The sequence below is a fragment of the Cupressus sempervirens genome, chromosome 3 (assembly GCF_028749045.1).
Source record: "Cupressus sempervirens isolate cs-2001-9-10 chromosome 3, ASM2874904v1, whole genome shotgun sequence".
Taxonomy (NCBI): domain Eukaryota; kingdom Viridiplantae; phylum Streptophyta; class Pinopsida; order Cupressales; family Cupressaceae; genus Cupressus; species Cupressus sempervirens.
In genome coordinates, this window is record NC_143120.1 from 1,046,505,832 (window position 1) to 1,046,530,610 (window position 24,779).

Genomic DNA, 24,779 nt, shown 5'->3' on the forward strand with positions numbered 1-24,779 from the left:
AAATGAAGGAGATGGAAAATGCTTGAGATAAGGGCTCTATTTATAGGCTTGAGAGAGGCCTTGGTGAGGTGGCATCTATGTGGCATCCACATAGGTTCCACGAGGGAGATATGGAGACAAGTCATGCAAAGGTCAACATTCAAAGTTTTCTCAAACATGTATGAGCAAACTCAAAGGAAGGAGTGGGGGGAGAAAGGTGTAAGAGGTGTGGAAGGTGTGAGAGGTGTGAGAATTGTGAAGGGTTTCTCACACATGTGTGAGCACACACTTAGGAGCAAAAATGATTTTAGCAAGGTGTTTAGGATAAATAAGTGGGATTAAGTAGTGGGTAGGCTTAGAAGGATGAGAGTGATGGGTGTAGACTATGTTTTAGGATAGGTTTAAGACTAAATTAAATAAGATTTAATTTAATCATAGGTTTTAGAAAATTTAATGGAATGGAGGGAATTAAATAAATAAGATTTATTAAAAAAGGGATTTATAGAACACTGTGCATTAAATAAATTTAATACATTAGGGATGGAAGTATTTAAACTAAATATAAATATATTAAGAAAGTGAACCTATTTAATTAAGTAAATTTAATTAAATAAGTAGAAGAATATGAAAAATATAATTAGTTAGTAAATAATTAATTATAATGTCAAGGGAAATATTAAATAAATTAATATAATGTTTAGGCTAATTTTAAGTGTCTACACAATGAAATAAATGTTCTAACTAGTAGCAAACTATAGGATCCATGTGCTATGAAGATGCATGCCATTGAGGCTCATGGCTATTTGAAAAGGAAACTACCAAAGGGCTCACCTAGATTAGTTAGATCATGGCCCTTGTCATACCAGCTAAGATTTCCATAAGATAGAATGTATGCATTTGAACTCCCAAAAGATTTTGGAGTATCATGTGTCCGGTTGTGAGATAGATCTATTAGATGACACTCTTGTTATGTTTATGGTTGCAAGACAGAACCATTTCCATGATATAATTTATGTTTGAGGCCCTCACATCCAAAATATTTTGGCAAATCATGTTTACAATTACAAGGTAGAACCACTGGATGACACTTCAGTTATAATTGCACATATTGTTTCATCACACAATCGCATATTTTGTTTGGAGTATCATGCTTATAGTTTAGTTTCAATTAGAAACCTCATGCTTATAGTTGATTGTTAGCATTAACAAATATGTATTCTCTGGGATTGATTTCACATTGGCATTCTATTTTTAAATAGATTCTCATTTAGCAATATTAGATTTCCACAATTCATATCAATGAATTATTTTTTCTAGGTTTGATTGTACAATGGTAATGTTTTAGATGACACTATCTAATCCAAAATATGACACTATATCACAATAAATTGATGTATGTAAATGCCAAGCAAATTGAATTATCTCATTCCAAAAACATGCCCACAAAATGTTCCTAGAGCAGTTCCTATTCCTAGCTAGCCTCCCAGGATTGTTAAACCATAGACAATGAAATATCTAATTACACTTAGTTTGTAGTCCTTAGGATAATAATCTTCAGCAACAATGATAACTATCTCTTACTCCAGTCTAAAACTGTACAAACCTCTTAATAAATTGATGAAAATATGATGCGCCTATTGAATAATTTTCAAAAAGTAATATCCATCTACCTAGAGCACACATAGATCACATCTTATTCATATTTCCTTTTAAATCTTATTGAAGAGCATATATTTCCTTGAGAAAAACATTGCTATACATTAATATGTTTCGATCTTTTAGTCATCTTCTTTAGTTGATGCATTAACCACATTAGTCATTGCTATCAGGATTAGTCAAGGCATGCTACTAATAGCACCTAAGTAACTTTCACCTTGTGACATCTCTTTGAGGCATTTTGCAAATAATTAAGATACTTTCCCTATAACACCATATTTTGCAAACATCTAGGCCTTCTAGAAATTATAGGATCATTTTAGTTACATTTGAAAATATTAATCAACAATTTCCATATGTGCAAATATAAACATTAACTACAACATGTCCAATTTATTTGCAAATATATTTTCTTATGAAGAAAGACCGCACCTGACAATATGGACCTAGAACAAAATAATGAGACAATGGCTGCATTCTAGTCTCAATTCTGAAAAAAATCTAATAAATGTTATTGTCCTTGCAAAAAGTGTGAGGGCTTAAAGAATCAAAGAATTCTAATCACAACAGCCTAGAGTCATTGTAGACAACATGGTCACTTTGAAGGGGGCCATGATTTTTTTCCATTGTTGAATGTGGATTTCCTACTAGAGGAACATGGAGGTGTGAATATCCAAGTTGAGGATAACACTTCCATGGAAGAAGATGATAATGTGCCAGAGGACATGATTGAAGAAGATGGTATTGGGGTAGGTGATGAAGAGGCTCATAATGATGGTACTAGAAAATCTAATAATGATGATAAAGATAGTCTTGATATACCTTTACTTGAGAAGGCACATGAGCCCTTATACGAAGGCTCCCAAACAACTCTACTCTCAACTATAGTGTTGTTGGTGAACTTAAAGGTTATGAATAGTATATCCAATGTAGCAATGTCACGTATGCTAAGGTATGCCATTTTTGTCATCTTGAATGTTAGCATACAATTACTATTCATTATATTAACAATGCATATTTGTTGTTGTACGTTGATAGGTGAGTTTTTGTTACCACCATCAAACATTTTGCCTCATTCGTACTGAGAATTATCTACCATTATGATTTAGTTGGAATGAAGTATCAAACAATACATGCATGTACTAATGATTACATTCTATATCATAAACAATGTGAATCTATAGTAGAATGCCCTGATTATCATATTAGTAGATATTGGTTAGATCAAATAACAAAAAATGTGTCTCACAAGGTTCTTCAATACGTTCCCATTATTCTATGTCTTCAATGATTATTCAGGTGCACTAGCTTGGCACAATTTATGGATTACCATACACACAATAGAAGTCAAGATGACATTATGTGAATGCCTATCAATGGTTCTACAATTAAAGAGATATAAAAAACATGGTCACACTTTAAAGAAGAACATTATAATCTAAATATTTCATTGGCAGGATAGTGTCAATCCATATGGAGATATGAGATTTGTTTACTCAGTGTGGCCAATTTTTGTTATTAACAATAACATTCCTTCTTAGATGTCCATAAAAGGGGAGCACATAATGTTGTCAATGATTGTGCCACCTATTTTTTCATTTTATAGTTATCTAAACTAATTTATAAATAGTGCATGAAAATGGTCATAATAATTATATAATGTTTATGTTCATTAATTACTAGCTAAGTACCAAGTTAAAGGTATGAACATGTATATTGAGCCCCTAATTGATGAGTTGTTGAAGTTATGGAATGGCATCACTATGTATGACATTTCTAGACTGATAGGACACTGACAATTTCAATTCCATGTAATGCTTGTATGGACAATACATGATACTCTTGGGCTAACTCATTTTTGTAGTATGTTATATTGTTAAGATCACATAATTTTGGTCTATTATAGTGCTTACACATTACTATCATATGCTTAAGTTGTGCATGATAATTGTACATGATCCAATTATACATGATCTTTTAGATCTTCAAACAAAGAGAAAATTTGCATGTCCGATTTGTGGTTCGAAGATGAAATCTCATCATTCGAGAAGCTTAGGAAAGTAGGTGTTCAATGAGTTTAGGCACTTTATCCACAATAATAATAGGTATCAAATTGTCAAAAAACATATTTTTAATGGGAAAGAAGAGATATCATCAAGGCCACGAAGAATGACACCTCATCTATGGAAGTTGGAATATGATCGACTAAATAGCTAAGGTAATGTCCAATTTGTCATCCGAAGTTTAAAATTTGTATTTTAATATTGTCTTATATTTACTAATGCTATAATTGATGCTTTTGAAAGTCATCAAGGAATCAATGACTAACTTCTTAGAGGAATGAAAAGTTATCCTACTCGATTTAGTAGGTTACCATACTACAAGGATCTCTCAATCATATTTTTGTTTGATTCTATACATATTAGAAAAAATGTAATTGAGACACTATGGAAAATGTTGGATAGAAGGTGTGATAGAAAACAAATTTGCAAAATTTTTAGTAACATTCATGAATCCAATCATACCCTAAAAGATTTCATTGAATCAAATAGCAAAGGAGACCGCATAAATACATGTGTCATTCCTTGGTTATTAATGGAGCAACAAAGTGATGTATTAAAAGAAGTCATAGAAAAATAAAAATTTCCAACAAAATTTGCTGCAAATATAAGTAGTCTTCTATTAAAGAACGGTGATTTTGGGGCAGGGTTGAAAATACATGATTGGCATACCTTCATCAAGGTAAGTCATGTTCTTTGTTTACAGTATATTTGTAAAATTGAATGTACTACCTATTGCATTATTTAATAATATATTAAAATGATCATTTTTTGATGATTGTAATACATCCTACCTCTATTCCTTCCACACTAGTTTGAAAATAGTATTAAAAAAGTTATATATGATCTTGAAAAATACATGAGATTAGAAGTGTTTTTTCTTAGATTTGTAGCTTTTTATTTGAAATCTATTGTATAATTTTATTTGAAATTTTGTTTATGTGTTTTTGCATGTTGAATCTCTTTTAGGTGATTATCATCTAAAGAAATTGATAAAAAAGATATAAAATATTGGAAGAGAAAAAATTCCACAGCTTATGTGTGAAATGCAAAAGTGTTTACCTCCAACCTTTTTCAGTGCTTAAGAACACTACCTCATACATCAAGTTGAGGAGATTGAATTGTGTGGACCTATACAAACTAGTTCAATGTTGATGGTTGAGAATCACTTGAAATTTATGAAGGGCTTGGTTCAACAAAGAGCATGTCCTAAGGGTTCTATGGTAGAGATATATATGATATACTAGACCACAGTGTACATTAGTGAATATATTCTAAAGTTTGTAGTAAATATCCATGTAGATCGCATTTGGGATCCCAACTCTAATGACAAATTCGAAGGGGAGTACCTAATGGGGAAAGGTAGATTGAGGAGAGTGAGAGGTAGTTATAAGTTTTTTTTTTTAGTTTAATAATTCTTATTCATTAGCAATATATATAAGTTGTTTCTAATTGGTGTAATTGTCTTCTTTGCAGTTGGTCATGAGTGGGATGCACTACATTTTTATATTGCAAACAATCTTTTGATTGGATGATAGTATGGATTGAACAGTCTCAAGAAAATGCTCGCTCATTAACATGGGATGGTGTTGCATCGCTGGTTAAAGAAGTTCATCGTAATGGAGATCCCAATGTTATGCCAATGGTACTTGATCTAGTATATGGCTTAAGAGATACAAAGGTATGCATAAGATTACTAATCATGAGACATAAGTTTAATATCAACTCACAGATCGATGCAAATAATCTTGAAATGTTTGAATAATTGTAGGTCAAACACCACAAAGCTATGTACTACCATGACTATAAATTTTGCACAAAAAATTCATATGAAATGAAGAAAAAGTGTGATTCTGGGATAAGTGTTGTCTTTGCAGTCACCAATATTTTGTCTAGAATTAACATACATCCTCAACAATCTGAAAAATTGATACTATGACATTTTGGATGATATACTTGAGTACAACTTTAATTCATTCAAAATAGTTCTATTTGTCATTAAATGGTTCAGGCTACGGCTGAATCAAAATGATCTTGATAGGACTATTATTGAACATGATAGTGGATTTACTATGATTAATACAAGGTCATTTGAACTAGTTGGAGATGAGCCCTATGTTCTTCCAAGCCAATGCATACATGTGTTTTACTTTGATGTTTGACACAAACCAGGTTGGTCATTTGTTGTTAGACATGACCCAAGAGGAAGGCCGATAAAGTATAATGTGATGGAAGAAGAAGATATTGAAGAAGCACAAGATGGAGTAAATGATTATCATGAATGATAGTTACCCAGTGATGAAGAAGAAGAAGATGGTGATGATTTTGGTCATGCTAATGATAACGGTGATAATGATGATGATGATGTTGATGACAATCATGATCATGGTTATGAAGATGGTGATGACCATGGCGATGATGGTCATGATGATGATTGTGATGAAGATGATGATAATGGCAATGAAGATGGTGGTCATGAAAATGATGATCAAAGTGATAAGTACAATGATGGTGATGGTGATGATGATGATGATGGCATGCATGAAGATCATGATGATCAATCAAATGTCTAGGTATGATCAATGTCAACTATGATGGGGTCATGTACGACCAATTTTTTCTTTCCAAACCATATGTACAGATATAAACATTAAGTAGAACATGTCAAATATTTTTTTAGATATACACATTAGTTACACCAAATTTTTGGCTAACTTAAGATAAATGATTTACATATACAATCTACTTTATTATTAATATTATTTTTTGGTAAGTCTATTACTTTAATTTCGCTATTTATTTCTAAGACTTACTAATCTTTTTCATAGGGTGATATGGATGCACCATCTCACACACCTTCAGTGGAGGTAAACATTAATTATTGTAATTTTTAATGTTAATATAGAAACAAATGTCATATTATTATGTTCTTTTCTTTATGGCTTTGGAGTTATTTTGATGAAATTTTACTGATATTTGATTGACAAATGATAGGAAAAAGCTAGAATAACCGCTGCTCAAATGTGATCTAAAATATGAGCATCATTTATACATGACATCACCCTTAGTGGTGATCTTATGTTCATGGCCCAGCAACTCAAACAAAGATACATTGATGAAATTGTTAACATTATCATCGAGGGTGACACAAGTGAGGAGAAAGAGGCACTAAGAAAAGAATTGGACTATAGTGTCCAATCTTTGAAGGTAAGCAGTAATTCGACTAAAGCAATAATAGAAGTTCAATAGATGTTAATATTTTATAGTATCTTATGGCTCATAATCTCTAATTTTATGTTTTATTGTATAGAAATATGTGATATTTGTGACATCACATGGTGAACATGGTGAGGATTATAGCGCACAACCTTCGTGTAAGTAACTCTTTCTTTGTTTATTTTCATCAACATTATAACACTTACCTTTTTTTTTGTGGACGCTTCTAGCTAGTATCCCATTTGATCTTTACCCCTTGCAAATGCCTTTGCTAACAATATTTTATTCTTAAGCTCATGATGAAGTGTGGATGCCTCCTCCGATCAGTAGTCTAGTATTGCCTTATGCATTGTTGGCAACAAGGTCCACGCAACCATCCTTGTCTATGCCCACTACAACTAGTAAAACCTTGTTTTGCTATATTTTGTAATGTGATAATCATGATTTTTTTTTTTTGGGTGGATTTTGTACTCATGTACCTATCATACATATCCAAATTGTCATTATTCAAATACAAGATGACCAGCAAAACTCTTGTAATCATTTAGGCGTATATGTTGGCTTACAAGCTTTGGAAACTCTAAAATGCATATGTTTGGGAAGAGATGTATTCTAATATTTATTTTTTGAGCTTTTTATTTAAGGTCTTTTTTGATAGATCTACACTCTATTTTGAAGTAAAACAATTCATATGGCAACAATTTCAATACTGTGATTGGTGGTAGTACTTTCATATGTTTTTATGTACACATTTACGAATGAAGAAAGTGTAACTAGTGATGTCTCTCTATCTTTCATTTCATTTGGTGCGTGCTTTAATTGTCATGATATTTCATTTACATTTAATAAAATTCATATTTTGATCCTTCTGCATCAATGTTTGTGTATGTGTTTTCTTGGAAGGATTAAATGTGTTTCCAAGATAACATAATTAGGCAGTCTTAACCAGAAGGTTCATTAATTTTACCAAACTAAACTAATGCATCTTAAAATTGCATTGTATCACCTTTGGGACACATTTTTGCAGTTCTCTCCATAGATAAATATGTGATCCTAAAAAAGAGCAGATAAACATTCAATGATTTTATTGATACATTATGGGGAAAATTTATAGGCAAAAGGTAGTTACAAATGCAAATTATTTGTAGGTAGTTAACAGTTACCAAATGGTAGTATTACCAAACAATGTAATAAAAACACACCAACATTCCCCCCCTTATTACATTGATCCTAAAAACATTAATTTCCCATGTAGGGACCCCCCTTTAATGGTTACATAAAATAGGCTGATGACATAATTTGAATGCATAGTTTAAAAAAATGTTATCTGAAGTAGCATTCCCTGAACCAACCAGGATCCATCAAGTTGTCTTGTGACCCTCAGTAAGGTGTAGCTTTGAGTTGTGTTCTTAAATCACAAATTCAAATTATTTAACAATGATTCCTAAGAGATGTGATAGATCTCTATAATTGTCTAATGACTACGAAGGGTATAATTCTCAATTACATACTTTGAACCTTACTTGACAGCAATCTATATTGAGCACAATATCAAGTCCAAAACTTGTCTCCTAAATGAAACTTCACAAAACATATCTTATTCACATTTGTCAACATCAAAAAGAAAAGTAAAGCAGCAAATCAAAAATGTCAAAAATGTTTCTTGTACAAAGCACCATTCCAAAGTGAGAAGCTGACTTGAGGTAAGCACCATCCACAACATTACTATATTGGGAAAATAAACTATTTAACATAATGCCCTTTGCTTCATCATCACCAATAGGAGCCTTAACTTTTTGCAAGTTGTGCATGAGAGACCTTAGGTTGACACTATAATACCATTCTACATTTTGAAGCTAAACAATTGAAGTTTTAAGGAAAACTTTGCGTTAACAACTTTTTCTCCAAATAGCTTGTTTAAACAATCACAAATATCTGAGACAATTTATCTAAATCTACATGATGAAGTTAAGAGTCTGCAAGGCAAAGACCAATGATAGCCTTGGTTCTATCATCTCTACTACTCCACTCTAACAATTTACTCAACTTTTCCCTTCCTGATGATGGATCAACTCTACCTCTACCTATATCACTACTCTGACCACTCATGCTAAAATATTCAATTCTACTATAATGTTGCAAATCAAAACACAACTTAACTGATCGCTCCAAAGTTCAACTATCAACTAACATAAAAGCTCTTTACCAAGGGCTTTCCAGAGGAAATTACATGCTATGCTACCACGATGTGTAGCTCAATGCTGACCACTCTAATAGAAAAATGAAACTCAGGGAAGCCACATATTACATAATAAATAATCATAATTATGTATTAATATGAAAAAATTCAGTTTGTAAAAACCACAAAGTAGTGATTTCTGAATCATTTCCACCATAAAAATGAATTTGCAAACAACATACTCATTGGATAGCCCACGTTTAGCCTACATCCATATTTAGCTAGTCTCGTAACTCCCACTCACCTAGACTGCTAATAAAACATAGACTTAAGCTAATTCATCAAGTTGCTCTGATCTCCTCATAGATTAAATTATTCCACTATTGTCAACTTTTTTTAATTCACAATACTAGTAATGAAACTTTCTTTAATTCACAATACTAGTAATGAACAGATAACTTGAGACTTGGATAACTTTTTAATTTCAAAATTAATTCACAAATTGGTCACTAATTTGTTTGCCTCAAGGGTTACTTCGCATTTGAAACTTACATTTGCTGGTCACATGTCAGATTCCTTGCAAAACAGCAATGCGAGGCAACTTTCCACTCAATGGAACATATTTTCAACATAATGAACATTTGCTGGTCACATGTCAAATTCCTTGCAGAACAGCAATGTGAGGCAACTTTCCACTCAATAGAACATATTTTCAACATAATGAGGTTTTCTCCACTTCTACTCAAGAAAATTTTCTTTTCCATAATATATTTGTTGACAAGTAATAGCATTATTCTGTTTCAACACAAGGAGAATGAGTAGTGATAGCAAATATTAATCACCCTACAAATTTTACTTAACTAATTGGAAAAATTAAATGTCAAAATAGAATAGAAGATTCATTAAACATTCCAACCTTTTGTTTGTTTGATTTGAGTGGGCTAGAAGGGGTGTTTAATCAATATTAGTACTTATTTACCACTACTACTAAATAAGTTCACCAATGTTTATCTGAAAGGGATGTAACGATATAGCCTACAAAAGGTTTCCCAAATTCTGATGAGCTAACTAGTAGGAGGAGCTATTAAATTAATGTAAACAAATTAAAAGCTAGGGGCAAAAATATCAATGCAAGTAAAATGTTGGTTAGAATGTGTTTTTTAGTTAGAATATGTTTTTCACATGTTGTTTTAGCTACAAAACCATGCATTTTATCTTTTAAGATCTCATTTTAGCTACAAAACCATGTCATTCAATTCCACTTTAAGGGTCATTGGATGTCGATGAAGTAAAATATTTTAAATCTTCAAACTCGTCATGAGGAATGGTACTAAAAGAATAGTATGGTCTGTAAATGTTTGCTCTAATTCATCAGCGGATGTAACTAGTGATAAAAGTTATGCCAAATAGATCTCATTGCATTCTTATTTTGTGCACTAATAGATAGACCTTCAATTGATAGAGCAACAGAGAGTAGTACTACTGAAGCTAATCCATTTTCTGGAGCAGTCAGTGTGATTAGTAATGGTTCATATGCAGGGACATTATTTTTTAACAAGAAAACTATGTTTTTGTTAAAAGAACAAAAGCTTCCAAGTGCTTTAAAATTGTTATTATTTAAAGTGTAAATTTAGTTTACTTTTATATTACTCATTTTGGACTAATAATCCCTTTATGTTTTTGTAGGTAATAATGCTTTCTTTGATCATCTTTTTGATATGACATTGAGACTATTTGGACCCACCATATGTAAAAGGTACGTAGTTTCATATCATTCCTACATAATTTTTCTTTTCTTCTATTTATTGTACTATATTAAAGTTATTGATCTAACAATATAAATTGTTTTTTAAAGGTGGAATTTATAAGCTATGGAATTAAAAAATTAGTTGATATCATCTTTTGAGGAGAATTTTGGAAAAACCATTTTTGACACTGGCCTACTTCTCAAAAGAGCATGAAAGCATATAAAGACTATGAGGGATCAATATAGAAGGGGTCTTAAGGAGAATGCAAAGTACAACCATCCTCCTATGATTCCACTGATGGAGTGGAATGAAATAATAGAAGATGCAAAGGAGAAAAGGCTATGTGAAAATAGAGTAAATGAAGTAGCACAAGGAAAAAAAGGTATGTCATGATAGTATTAAGTACATTGTAATCATGCACTAATTAGTGATATTTGCAAATATATAATCTAAGATGTTTGAAATTTTTTATAGATTGCAAGACACATCTATGACTACAAAAGTGAGACTACAAAAGGTTGGCCAACACAAACTTGGCTTTGGTGGCTATATGAATCTCTAGTCTTGACTTGTAAGTAGAAGTAATGAAATTTCATATTTATTTTTTTATATAATGTTGCAAACAATTTTGTTTAATGAAACCATACATGGAAAACTGATGATATTAAGCAAAAATTTAGGGCACAGAATTCAATGTGGAGCTCACAGATGAAGATAGAAAAATTGCCTTGAAGGAAGGCTATAAAGTCGTGGCTACACACCTACGCAAAGAATGTGAAAGCCTTGCCCAAGAATTCAGTGCACCAAATGATATCTCATAGGTAAATTGGTTTGATGAAAAGTAAATGAAATTGAATAGTTGAGATGATTCTTTTTTTGTTTTAGTTTTGAACGTAAATTGGCTGCATAACAATGTGCATAACATTTTACTACAGCCTCCATTTCCTATCACAAAACCTGCTCATGACGAAGGCCATGATGTGCATTATAGTGGTGGAGGTATTAATTTGCTATTGGAAATTAATTACGCAATTATGAATACAATTTAACATCTTCAATTGCAATTTGATGTGTATCCTTTTATTGAATATTTCAGAGCATGTTCCAAGTGTTCAACATGTTGATGTGGTGACAGATCAAAATGTTAAAGTACATGATGTGGCATTGTCAAGTAAGAAAAATGCATGTTATTTTGTACTAGTGCTTAATTACAAACTTATAACAGTTAAAAAATGAAAAAGAGTATGCCAATTTATCCCACTTACTTGTTCTTGCAATAGAGACCCCTTTAGTGAAGCAACCTCCTCCTCCTCCAAAGAGAAGGAGCCATCATAATTTGACATTACACATGCTAGAAGAGGAGGAAGATATGGATGCTCCTATGAGCATTTTTCTTAGGAAAGCTAAGAAAAGCAAAAAGAAGAAATGATGTTTTAAAAATGCTCTTTGATAAACCTTGTTGGTTAATGAAAGAACTTTGTTTTAAGTAATTATCTATGAATGATGCGTATTAATATTGATTTTTATTTTATGTTAATGAATATTGTTATGTGTTAATGAAGTCTTAATTGGTATTGTGTATTAATGAATTTTATATCATATTAATGAATGTTATGTGATTGTATTGATTGAATGTTATAGTTCATAAATGGATGAATGAAGTATGTAATTAGATGATAATGGGTAATTTAGATTGATGCTAGGGAGAGGGGGGTGAGTTCAAATGAGCTTCCACCTTCACGTGGTTGACCTTGCTAAGTAGAGAATATTATAGTATTCTTGAAACCAAGTGAAGCTCAAAATAACATACCAAGGAATCACAAAACCCAAATCCATCTACCTCTCATCTTCTCATCCCAATAACTCATCTTTTCTGCCACTTTTATTTGGAAGGGTCTAAAGCTTGATCAATTCATCATCTACTTATCCTAAAATCATAATGCTCCAAAGAAAAGAATGATATGCTTGAATAATGTACACTATTTCTTTCACCCACTTTATTTGGATACCAATTTCTTGCATCACCAAGTTGAGGTAGTGTAACTTGTAAGGTGCCCAAAATATGTGTTCAGATCTTGCCTCAACTGATGCAGAGTCTACATCCCTAATCCACCAAAATCTTCTTAAGGGCCTAGTAGCACCCAACCCACTACAAGATGTCAAGCAAGGTTACCAACCTTTACATAATTTTGACCTCTGTCTCTCCAAGTGGACTCCACTTCTCTAAGGTCTTACCCCTCAAGGGCTCTTAGAAAACTTGGGTAAAATTAAGGCTTTAGGGACACTAGCCCTCAACTAGGCCAAATATGGAAAATTAGGCAAAATGCTTTCAAGGCTTCAAACAAAGACTACTTTTGTCATTCCTAGTCCTATATACCTTAGTTTTTATTGAATACAAATACAAGAACTCCACCACTTAACCTTTGATTCAAATATGACCCCATATTCCAACAAGATTATCTAATATGAATCCTAAAATCTCTTCCCATGATAGTGGTTGGCTTTGACATGATTTTTGCTAAGTTCATTTTTGTGTATATAGGTTGGAATGGATCATTAGGCTCACTGGGTTCACCAAAAAATTTGGCATGGTGCTCTCTAGAATATCCACGAGGTATGAAATTAATGCCATTATAGTTTGAGCTAAAGTGGATGAAAAATGATCTTCAACCCTAAAATTCCACTATAACAAAAAAAAAAAGGTTTACTTACTCTATTCTAATCAAACATTCACTTGGTTTTCCAATATCATCACAAGCCTAGCGATGGACCTTTTGAAATGAACAATATATTTACCATCCTCAATTCCATCCCTACCAATGTCTTACTAACATATGAACTCTACTGCAAAGGCCTTGTACCAAGTCTTTTTTTTGGTGTTGTAGGATTGCCCCTTACCTTGTCTTCTATATTTTTATGAATTCAATCTTGGAAAATGGTGCAATAATGTTAAGGATCCTGAGCTGATATAGCATCTGCTCATATAGGCCAAGGATCGATTGCCACTTACTAGATGTTAACAGTTAGGATGTACTTATGTACTAGCTAATACTTATTTAACAACTCATCTAGCATACATTTAATGGTTTTAGCCCAATGTTATAAACATGACATATTGCTTCCTTCAACATCATCCATGATGTTTTCTTTATATTTTTCATATCGTGTCCAAGTATTATGAAGAAATAATGTCAGAAAACCAAGATAGGGTGATAAAAATTATAGACCAATGGTATTTTACTCTTCATCACATGTATTTTTAGTACACAATAGTAAGTGAAACCATGTGTACATAGATGCCTACCAAGATTTCCTTTAGAGATATAATCATTGGTTGTTGTTCCATGTTTGCATGAAGGCAGATAATTGTTGCTACAAATCTAAAAATCAGAATTTAACCTTACCATGTTTGCAACATTTTCTTAGTCATCGTGTGTCCTAAATACACAAATAAGACTTCACCTCTTATTCCCAAAAGACTAACAATCCTAGAGGAAAACTCCACACTAGCATTTGGTGGAAATTTTGTTGTCCCAATACAAGAAATCTGAGGAGCTATTACACCTATCAAACATATCCCTCCAACTTGTAGGATTAATTACATTATCCCCCTCAATCTTCATCATCTTTCCTCTTGGGAGAGGATGGATATCAATAAGTGCAAATTTAAGGGGTGAATCAAGTTGAGTACCAAACTGATTTGGACTCACATGGGTACAAGTTAGGTGTTCATCTGAACTACTATCTTCTAGTACCATGACCTCAATTCCTTGATCTTCCACATAGCCCCAATCAAGGCCTTGAATTGGGAGGCTTGATGAGTACTCACATCTCTTTGCAATGCCTCATTCCACATAGTATATCTAACTCTTCTTATATAGTGGATGCTACCATATCATGGAGCAAGTAAACATGATAGCTATTGCAAAAATAGAAAAGGTTATCATACCCTTTTGTCATGTTGTCATCCTTATCAATTTTACCCATGTTATCATTATTGAAGATTCCATATGCTTCACTTGCACTTTGATTGCCTACAGTTGTATACTCTTATTCATTCGTCCCTCCATGCGTAAGGGTTCTAGTCTCATGAGAATGAGAAGGTACATTAATGTTGTCTGAAATTAGATTTTTGGGATCGACTTCTATGCTTTCTTTAGAGTCCATAAATATCATCAATCAGTGATCTAGGATGGTTGTACCCATAGTAACACTGGGATGCATCCCCCTACTTTTTGCCCCATGTCTCAGAGACGGGGATGCACTGGGGACTTGGGACTTTGTTCTCGCAAATCCATCGACGCCACCTTATTCTACCACCTCTTCTGAGGATGGGGGACATCTCAATGTTGACCATTTCTTGATTTGACTATTAATGTTCAATGTTCCAATTCACATGCAATGTTTAGTATTTACTCTTCAATATCTTTATAGCATATATTGCAATACATATTTTCATCTTTACAAGATAGACCCTAGTAAAATAGACACTTTGCATGTGGTAGGTCTAAAATGATCCAGGACCAGTGTTTCCCATAACATGAATTTTTGAAATACATTTTTATATCACCAATTTCAACACTCTATTCGAAGCATAGGAGTGGCCTATAGTCTTAGCATGAATTTTGAGTAATGCCTCAGTCTAGATTACCTCAGAAGTGGCTAGAAGAAGCCTCCACGAGTCTAAAACTATGAAGTCTCCCTACCTTGGCCAAGAAGAACTTTCCAACTCTCTAGTATTAGGGCAAACCACAGAGTGGTGTGGCTAGTCTGCAACCAACCAATAAGTTTACAATTAAAGGAATGAGCCTTCGTTCACCAAGGATTGCCAAGAAGTAATCTCAAGTGTACCAATTTGATCAATGCTCCAATCCTTATTGAGAATCTTGTCCCAATCAATCTCTAGATGAAACAGGGACACAAAGTGACTGGTAAAATGGTGAATAACACCTAAACATCTAAATCTTTCATCCTTACATCTTCCAAGGTCACTCCAATGAATCCCAACCAGTTCCATTACTTGTTATTGAGAAATCCCAACATTGACACCCAAGTGAGATTGATCCCCAAAACCAATGCATCACATGAAGAAACTACATTCCCAAGCACCATAACAAGTGTGATGCACTCTTATTCTACCTCTTCATTTTCATATATCACAAGTGGTGGTGTCCTTGGAGAGTAACTAATCATCCCATGATGTGAAATGGTATCACCCTAAAGTTTGCATTCATGTTTCAACTAGTGGCCTAACTCATCTATCCAAGCTAATACCATGTATTCTCTTTTAAGTGCAATGCTAGAACCAAGTGATATTCCACCTATCTCATATAATGGTATGATTACTCAACTTCCATCTCAAGCAATGGGTTATTGAAGGATTCCTAGCTCTAATTTTGTAGAGAAGGAGTAATGCTATGGTAAGGCTATAAACCAAAGTTATCATCCATGTCATAAGCAACTCACCCTCACTTTCATTGGTGTATAGTGGATTAAAAGAAACTCATAGAGCTCTCTACTGGTCTCCTAGAAGATAGGCTCACTACTAAGAGTGTAGGTGGGGGAGGTGGGGGGGATTGTGGAGGAGGGTTAATTAGTAGTGAACAAACTTTATAATCAAATTCAAGCTTCTTCACTTTAATTAGTTTTTTACTCTAGAGCACTAACCATAACAATAGAAGACACTATGAAATCAATACGCATAAAATGCAATAATGTGATGTGGAAATCCAATGAGGGAGAAAATAATGATGATAATAGCTACTATGATCTACTATCCTAATCTAGTCTCACAAATCTTCAATCCAATTACAACTTTTAAGGGCTTCAACCCTAAGGAGTGACAACCCCTCTCTTTGAGAACTCTAGCTCTTATACACCACAAATATGAGCTTACATAATCTTACATGAGTACCAACTCAAACAACTCCAGCAACAAGTTTGCAATGTTCAGGGCTCCAACCCTACTTAGCTTTATGCAAGAACCAACTTTGGTTTACATGAACAATGATACTAAGATTCAATATTAGGATATTTAAAATGGAATATTCAAAATGATTTAATATGCATACAGGTTGTTAATCTGATAATTAACTCAAAAGATATACTGATGATAACCAAAGTCTTTGTGATATTCTTTCTCAAACTAGACTGAACTAAAGTTTCAATACTTCTACTAGTATTTTTATAAAGATATATTCAATATGAAATGCTTAGTATACTTCTAAAAAAAAACCTTATATGGAAAACATGTTTATTATCTTTTAATTAGAACTTTTTCGATCAGAATCTATATCATTCAGGAAACCAATATCTGTAGATTTATATATTAAGGCCAAATTAAGACTTGTAAAAATATTTCACAATGTTATCTAAAGATAAATCTATACCTTCCCAATCCAAGAGCTTGCCATCATCAAACCTGTCGCAAGCCTATGCTCATTCTGCATCACACCTTTTGTATAAGCCCATCTCAATACATAGTGTGTAGAAGCATTCCAATATCTATTCCATGTATTAATCATCTTTATTATACCCAGACATTAGGCTTCATATCAATGTCTCACACACAACTCTAAGTGTTGTGATATAGAATGAGACATATATAGACATCTCATATTGTCAACAGTTCTTGGGAGTTAATTAGTTCATATTAGCTAATATCATATTTATTCAAACAATAATTTATTTTTACAAATGTGAGTCTGACTAATTTTTTATTGTAGCCACTTTTAATAGGGATTGTTGACAACATATAAAATATTTAGCAAAACTATAATCACTTGTCTTAACAATTTTATAATAGTCTTCTCTTTATATGTGGGTGCCTATCTAGAACAATTTTTCATCACAAAGACTTATTTCTTAATTAGATGTGTCTTTTAGTGGGCTGACCAGAAGTCAAATAGCTATTTGTCACTTACCAAATCTGCCCTACTCTAAATAATTTTTCTTCAGTACGTGACTTATTATCAATGGCCTTCATGATAAAAACTTCAAATCATATATATGTGAGACTTTCTTCCTAGTTTATTGTCATCTCTACAACCGACATCTCTAGATTAGACCATATGCACCACTCAAGCCAACGAAGCACACACAACCTAACAGAGAGACCTCCTTAGTTGCTTGTATGCTAGAGTCAATGTTTCACCTATATGCTTCCTTATGTTCCTGGTATCCTCTAAATTTTTAATTCAAAAAATAATGACTGACCTATATGCTTCCTTGTGTGCCTGACATCCTATAACTTTTTAATTCAAAAAATCTTCTCTCTTGTGTCTATATATAGGCATCATGAAGATTAATTTGGATCAACTTGTTCTAGATATTAAGTTCCACTTACATATAAAAATTCATTTCATTGCTTATTATTTTTTGTAGAAATACATACCATGAGTGGTATTTAATTTAAAATCTCTTTTACCACTGTATTGTTTTGCAAGAAGAAGTGGCAATGATTCAGAAGAATTTTTGAAGATGAAAGTGACAAGGACTTGAATCAAATGACACTCATGGTATAATGATGGATTGGAAGGTTTCCATTTGGAAAGGTATTATTCTATTTTTTTATTCTAGCTTATAGCTCATTTAAGACCTTCTTGATGAAAGGTTGAGACTGCTAGCAAGAAGAGGACTTTGTTGGAGTCATCTACAAAACCTAAAATTACTACTGATAAAAAGACAAAGACAATAGTAACTAGTGAAGCACAAAAGTCATGTCAGTGCTTAAATACTTTCTCATTAACAATGTGTTGATATTTTGAAAACTAATTTGATATTAAAACTTGTCTTAAATTATGAAATTGGTAACATGACTAGAGGGAAGTTTCAATTATTTGAAATCAAATGGCTTACACTCAATTAATAATAAATCTAAGTGAAGATGAAGTTATTTTAGACTAAATTATATTGATATGGGTGATAAACTTTATTTTTGTGTACTTGGTTACCTTCTAGATCTCTATTCTCTAGCAGATTTTATTTTCATGGAGCATTTAAGGAATTTTTTAGATTTCTCCAATGTTTATGACTGAGTAAGTAGTTATAATTCCAATTGAATTATATTATAGGTTTTAGCATTTTTAAACAATCTTATTTATTCCATATGGATGATGGCTTTTCCTTTGTGCTTGGTTCAAACACAAGGAATACACTACTGGTTTTTCTATCTATAATTGATATGAAATAGAAAAATGAGGATTTGTGTGTTTATTTTTGTTCCTATTATGTTTAGTTTTTATGATGACCAAGAATTTCAAACAAGGAGGGACCCATAGTGGATACATTTACATCTTTTTTTTCCTTAGTCACTGATTAATTCTTTTTAAACATATATGCACTTGAAGTACATTGTAAACAAAATAGGAAATTCTTTTTGAAACTAGGGTTGTAAATGAAATGCTCTCAATAGCTAACCATTCTATCAAACTTGATTGATTTGTCTTTTGATTTAAAAAAATGTAGTTAGCCTGACACTAGAAATTGAAATTATAGACCCCTGATGGATCTTTTTGAGCTGTCCAAAATTGCTAAAATCTCAAAAAATCCTTGATTTGTGCCACTTAAAGAAAAATTATGAAATCATTAAGTTTTTTTAATTCAAATTATTAATCATAAAAACTTGATTAGGATTGCAGCTTCCTTATATAGTCCTCCAACTTTAATAAGAATCTTGCTGAAAAATTCACAGTCATCTAGAAATTATAGGGAAATCTTTAAAAACTAGAGTTTACATCCACTTTTGCCCAAATCATAGCTCTGATACCACTGGATATGATCCACACATAATATGAAAATAATGAATGATATAATTCAAATGATAGATCTCAAGTAGCATAGTAGAGGTTTGTGTGTCAAAATACCCTATTAATCGATATATGTAAAATAGAGTAAACCCTTGAGGTAGGGTAGCACCATATAATACTCCTTATGGAAGAAGCCACTCAATCCAATCATACTTCACACATATCTCTTATAATGATAACCAACTTCCTTTATATATACCTTCTCTTAATAGTAGAATGGATCAGTAAATCATAATGAAGGCCTATGCTACTCTTGGTATGATTAATTAAACAAATTATTCACATGACCCTATATAACTAACTAAAGGAATGTGTGCCATGCAAACATCTCCAACCCCTAAATAACTTATAATTTCATATCCCTATAAACCTTTTCTATTTTCTTATTCTCTTTTCAAGTTTTCTCATCCTCATGATGGATCGTGGAGCATGATTTGAAATGGTGATGATAGAAATTGTTAACACATAAATCAAGAAGTTATCAAGACACATTATTATGGATCATGGAAATTTAATGCACCTAACAACTTTTTATATATTTTTATTAGCATAGCTAGTGATTAGGCTACTACTTTCTAGTATACAAACTAGAAATAGTTACTAAAATATTTTATTAGATTTACAAGGAGAATCCTTAACTGTTTCAAATTCATTTTAAAATAGAAAATTTATTCATCAAGTGTCTTAAATTATTTGTTTTATGTCAACTAGGCATAGATGAGGCTACATTAGGGATGTAAATGATGCTAATATTTTCTTTATTGGCCTGATGAACAGGCCTTGTAAATGAATAAATATTGGAATGAGTTTCCAAGTAGTTTTTCTGACTAGTTATTGTAGAAAAACCTAAAAGTTCAACCTACTCTTTGCAAGGGGGGAATGTTTCTTTCCGCAAGATTCATTAGGACTTATGAAGTATTTGGGTGAGATAAATCATAAAGCCTTTAAGTGCATAAGGTTGTAGAAGGTTATTTTAAGGTATTGCATACTTCATCACGACTGACTTTCCACTTCCCTAAAAATCATCTATTTCATCAAGTTATAAATATTTGCATATGCACAATATTGTATGGAGATTTCTATTGGTGAACGAAGCATGTGCAAGCATGATTTAGCTTTTGATTCATTCTATGGTTGTTATGCTTGGTTCAAGTTATTTTATGTCCAGTTTCTTTTGGTTTCATGATACTAGAAACCTTTTTTTCTGTTAAGCTATGATGAATTCATTTGCAAAAAACATGGGTGACTAGGTTTTTGTTGCTAGGTCCACTGCCTCTTCTTGTTGCCTCAATGCTTTAGGGGCTAGATATAGATAACTTTTTGACAATATTTCTTGTAGAATAGTTGTTTTATTTGATTCTCAACTTTGGCATTCTCATTTACACATTCAGAAAGGAGATACAATAGATGAATTTCTACAAGCTATTCAATAGCAACTTGCATCTAAGTTTAGAGAGATCCAAACTACCTCGGTAGAAAACTTACTATATGTGAAGGAGGATATAATTCTACCTCATGTATGCTTGCTTTTCCTTTACCATCAATATGGTTCCACTGAATCAAATTGTCACTTTGGTATTGAGTATTAATCAACTAGAGTATAATGTCACCTATGAGACCCTCACAAAACTTGTAGAGTGTTAAATCTACTACAAGGCTTCTGTTGGTGATATATGCTCTATTGATTACAAATATAAATTTTGGTTCTTACATTTTGGTTTCTTTGATGTACCACTAATGGTAAGCAACTAGAGCATTTTTTTAACTTCAAAATTAGTTTTATTATGCTAATATATTTATATTGTGGAATGCAGCAACACAGCTTTTATGAACTAATAATTAATAAAGCAAGAGGCAAAAGTGGACCGGTAATTTTCCTACTATATTTTTCTTATTTTCTTACACTAGTTGATGATTTACATTGTGTGTTATGCTCTCATGATGCCCTACTCTATTTGCTTGTATTCTAAAATTGTTTGGCATGTACTTCCTCTAAAGAAGCTATAGATAATGAATGGTTTTATAATAGATATTATGACCAATTGACTTTTGCAGCTTTTCCACTTTGATGTTCATGAAGATATTCAGACTATTGTTGATGCTACAATAGAGAAGGACGAGGTATTTTCTTTCATATCTATAGATATTCTTTCTGTTCAAATGTTTATGGGAAATTTTTCTTTACTAGCTGAAGGTATATTTTATTGTATTCCCATGCTAGTAAGGTCATTGAATGGCATTGGTATGAAAAGAACAAGCACATTTTTCCTACCTCTAGATGGGAGGCATGCTTCTATCCCATACCCTCACAATTTTTGTGCCTAGTTATTTCACCCTAATTTTATGATAGAGACTTGATTATCTATAGTGAGACACTCATATGATCAATTTGGTTTATTGTTTAGATATACAATCCAACCAAAAAGTGGGAGCAGTACACTATCCATGGGGATTGAATACAAGCTTTATTGAACACAATGGTAGAATTGTAGTTTTTCATAGCTTGCTTTTCTCAAGGTGAGAAAATATTTACAGTTATGGACATCTTCAATTCCATATGTTTAGTACTTTTCTAAATTAGCAACTTGGAAGTAACTTATTTTACTTACCATTAAAGGTTGCAACCCTTATTGCTAGGCACTAACCTGTGTAGAGGTATAAATAAAAGAATAAGACTAGATATGGGCTATATAATGAGACTTTTCATCTTGAAAATAAATTTGTTTGGGGATTTTGTAACAATATTCCTTTAACTATATTTTATTCCCATAAAGGTGCATGGTTGAAAGGCCATTTACCCCAAAAAATGGGGGACGCAGCTGAGATATTGAAATATAGTGAAACATCATTCTCAAGAATTGAGATTCTAATATTATTTTCCTTTAGGAACACTAAAATTTACATTAATGCCCCTTTCCTTAGTGCAATTACATGTGACATATTGCAAACATTGCAAATGTCACTAGTACATTTGACCACAATTTTTGACCATATTGTGTGATCAACAAATATGAAGTGCCTCACACCCTTGTAAGTATTTCAATTTTCTTAGCTTCTTTGAGGCATTCTATAAAATATTTCACATGCCTTACCTATGATTTGACATTTTGCATGCATCCTACACTCTCCCATTTGGCTGATGATGGATTACAGAGAGTGATCTAAAATGATGATGCTAAAAAACACACACAATCAAATCCAAAACGAACTTGCATTACAAATGGATTGTGAAAATTTGATATTGTTAATTTTGAATGCATGTCTACCAGGACATTCACAACTTAAACATATATATATATATATATATATATATATATATATATATATATATATATATATATATATATATATATATATATATATATATATATATATATATATATATATATATATATATATATATATATATATATATATATATATATATATATATATATATATATATATATATATATATATATATATATATATATATATATATATATATATATATATATATATATATATATATGTTTAAGTTGTGAATGTCCTGGTAGACATGCATTCAAAATTAACAATATCAAATTTTCACAATCCATTTGTAATGCAAGTTCGTTTTGGATTTGATTGTGTGTGTATTTAGCATCACTGTTTCAAATCACTCTCTATAATCCATCATCAAGATGAGAGAGTGAAGGATGCATGCAAAATGTCAAATCATAGGCAAGGCATTTGAACTATTTTATAGAATGCCTCAAAAAAAATTTGACCAACCATTGGTCAAAATTTTGACCAATGGTTGGCAGTTTCCTACCAAGCAGTGGTCAAAATTTTGACCAATGCTTGGTAGTTTCCTACCAAGCATTGGTCAAAATTTTGACCAATACCTAGAAGTTCTCAACCAAGCATTGGTCAAACTTTTCAGCAAATCTTGGAAGTTTTTGACCAAGCATTGGTCAAAATGTTGACCAATGCCCATAAGTTTTCTACCAAGAATTGGTCAAAATTTTGACCAATGCCTAGTAGCTTTTGACCAATCATTGGTCAAAATTTCAAACAATTCCTGATAGAAATTGTACCAGGGCTTTGGAAAGTTTTTGACCAAGAAATTTCAACAAGAAAAACTTCAACCAATTGGTTGGTCCAAATTTTGTCCAACCTGAGTCAAAATTTTGACCAATATTGGTCAAAAAAAGGGTCAAATGTACTATTGGATGTTTGCAATATGACAAAGTTTTCCACAATGATAACATATTGGTTTTCCTTTTGACTTTGCATTTCTTAGTTCTCCACTCTTGGATGATTCTCCTCGCTCAGTAGATGAGTGTCATGAACCAATAGTGTTGTTATATGACCTCATAAGTTCTTCAAAGTATTTAGATGTTTCATTAGGCTTGTTGAATATTTCTACAAGCTCTTTTTTCTTAATATTTAGTTTATTTTTCAACTTGTCTTTCTGTGATCTCAAATCTACTATTTCCACATCCTTCCTATTCAACTCCTAATTTGCAAGCATCAATTGATTAATTATGTCAATTTGACTATTGGTAAGCTTTTGTACATCAGATATTCTTTCTTTAAGTTTGTTTTTCATTTTCCTTTTATATTCCTTAGTGACAATGTTGTCTTCCTTAGCTTTCTTCTTTTTCTCAATTACTTCACATAGCCTTACTAACTAAATCTCATGTTCTCTTTTTAGTCCTCTAACTTTTTCATTTAGGATTCTATTCTTCTCTAATAGATCTATAGTTGATGTGTCATTCTCACTTGAACTTCCAGTTCCAAATAGTCCTTGATATTCAACTTCTTCAAAATTAAAATCATTTTGTAGAATGGCCAACTCCTTCCTCCTTTTTAGGATTTCTTCAGTTCTTGTGTTGTTGTTTCAAGTTGTTGCAGCATGAGTTGGATGTCAATTGTCTTATTGTTAATAACTTTGTCCAATTTATAAGCCTTCATCTCCAAGATATAAACTCCAAGTTGTTAAACTTCTCCAAGAGAACTAGGCTCTGATACCAATTGTTGGAAGTCTTAATTAGAAACCAAGATAATAAGGGGGCGTGAATCACGATATGTAACACTTTTAACCTTTTAACAATTCATAGTGCATTCACCACATTTACCATCTCATATATAATTCATGCATAACTTATAA

The 24,779-nt window shown here is 32.1% G+C and overlaps 1 pseudogene; it reads left to right on the forward strand.

The window, feature by feature from the left end:
• The window catches only part of LOC149570320 (protein XAP5 CIRCADIAN TIMEKEEPER-like), a 98,333-nt pseudogene extending 76,232 nt beyond the window's left edge, over positions 1-22,101 (forward strand).
• The last annotated feature ends 2,678 nt before the right edge of the window (positions 22,102-24,779 follow it).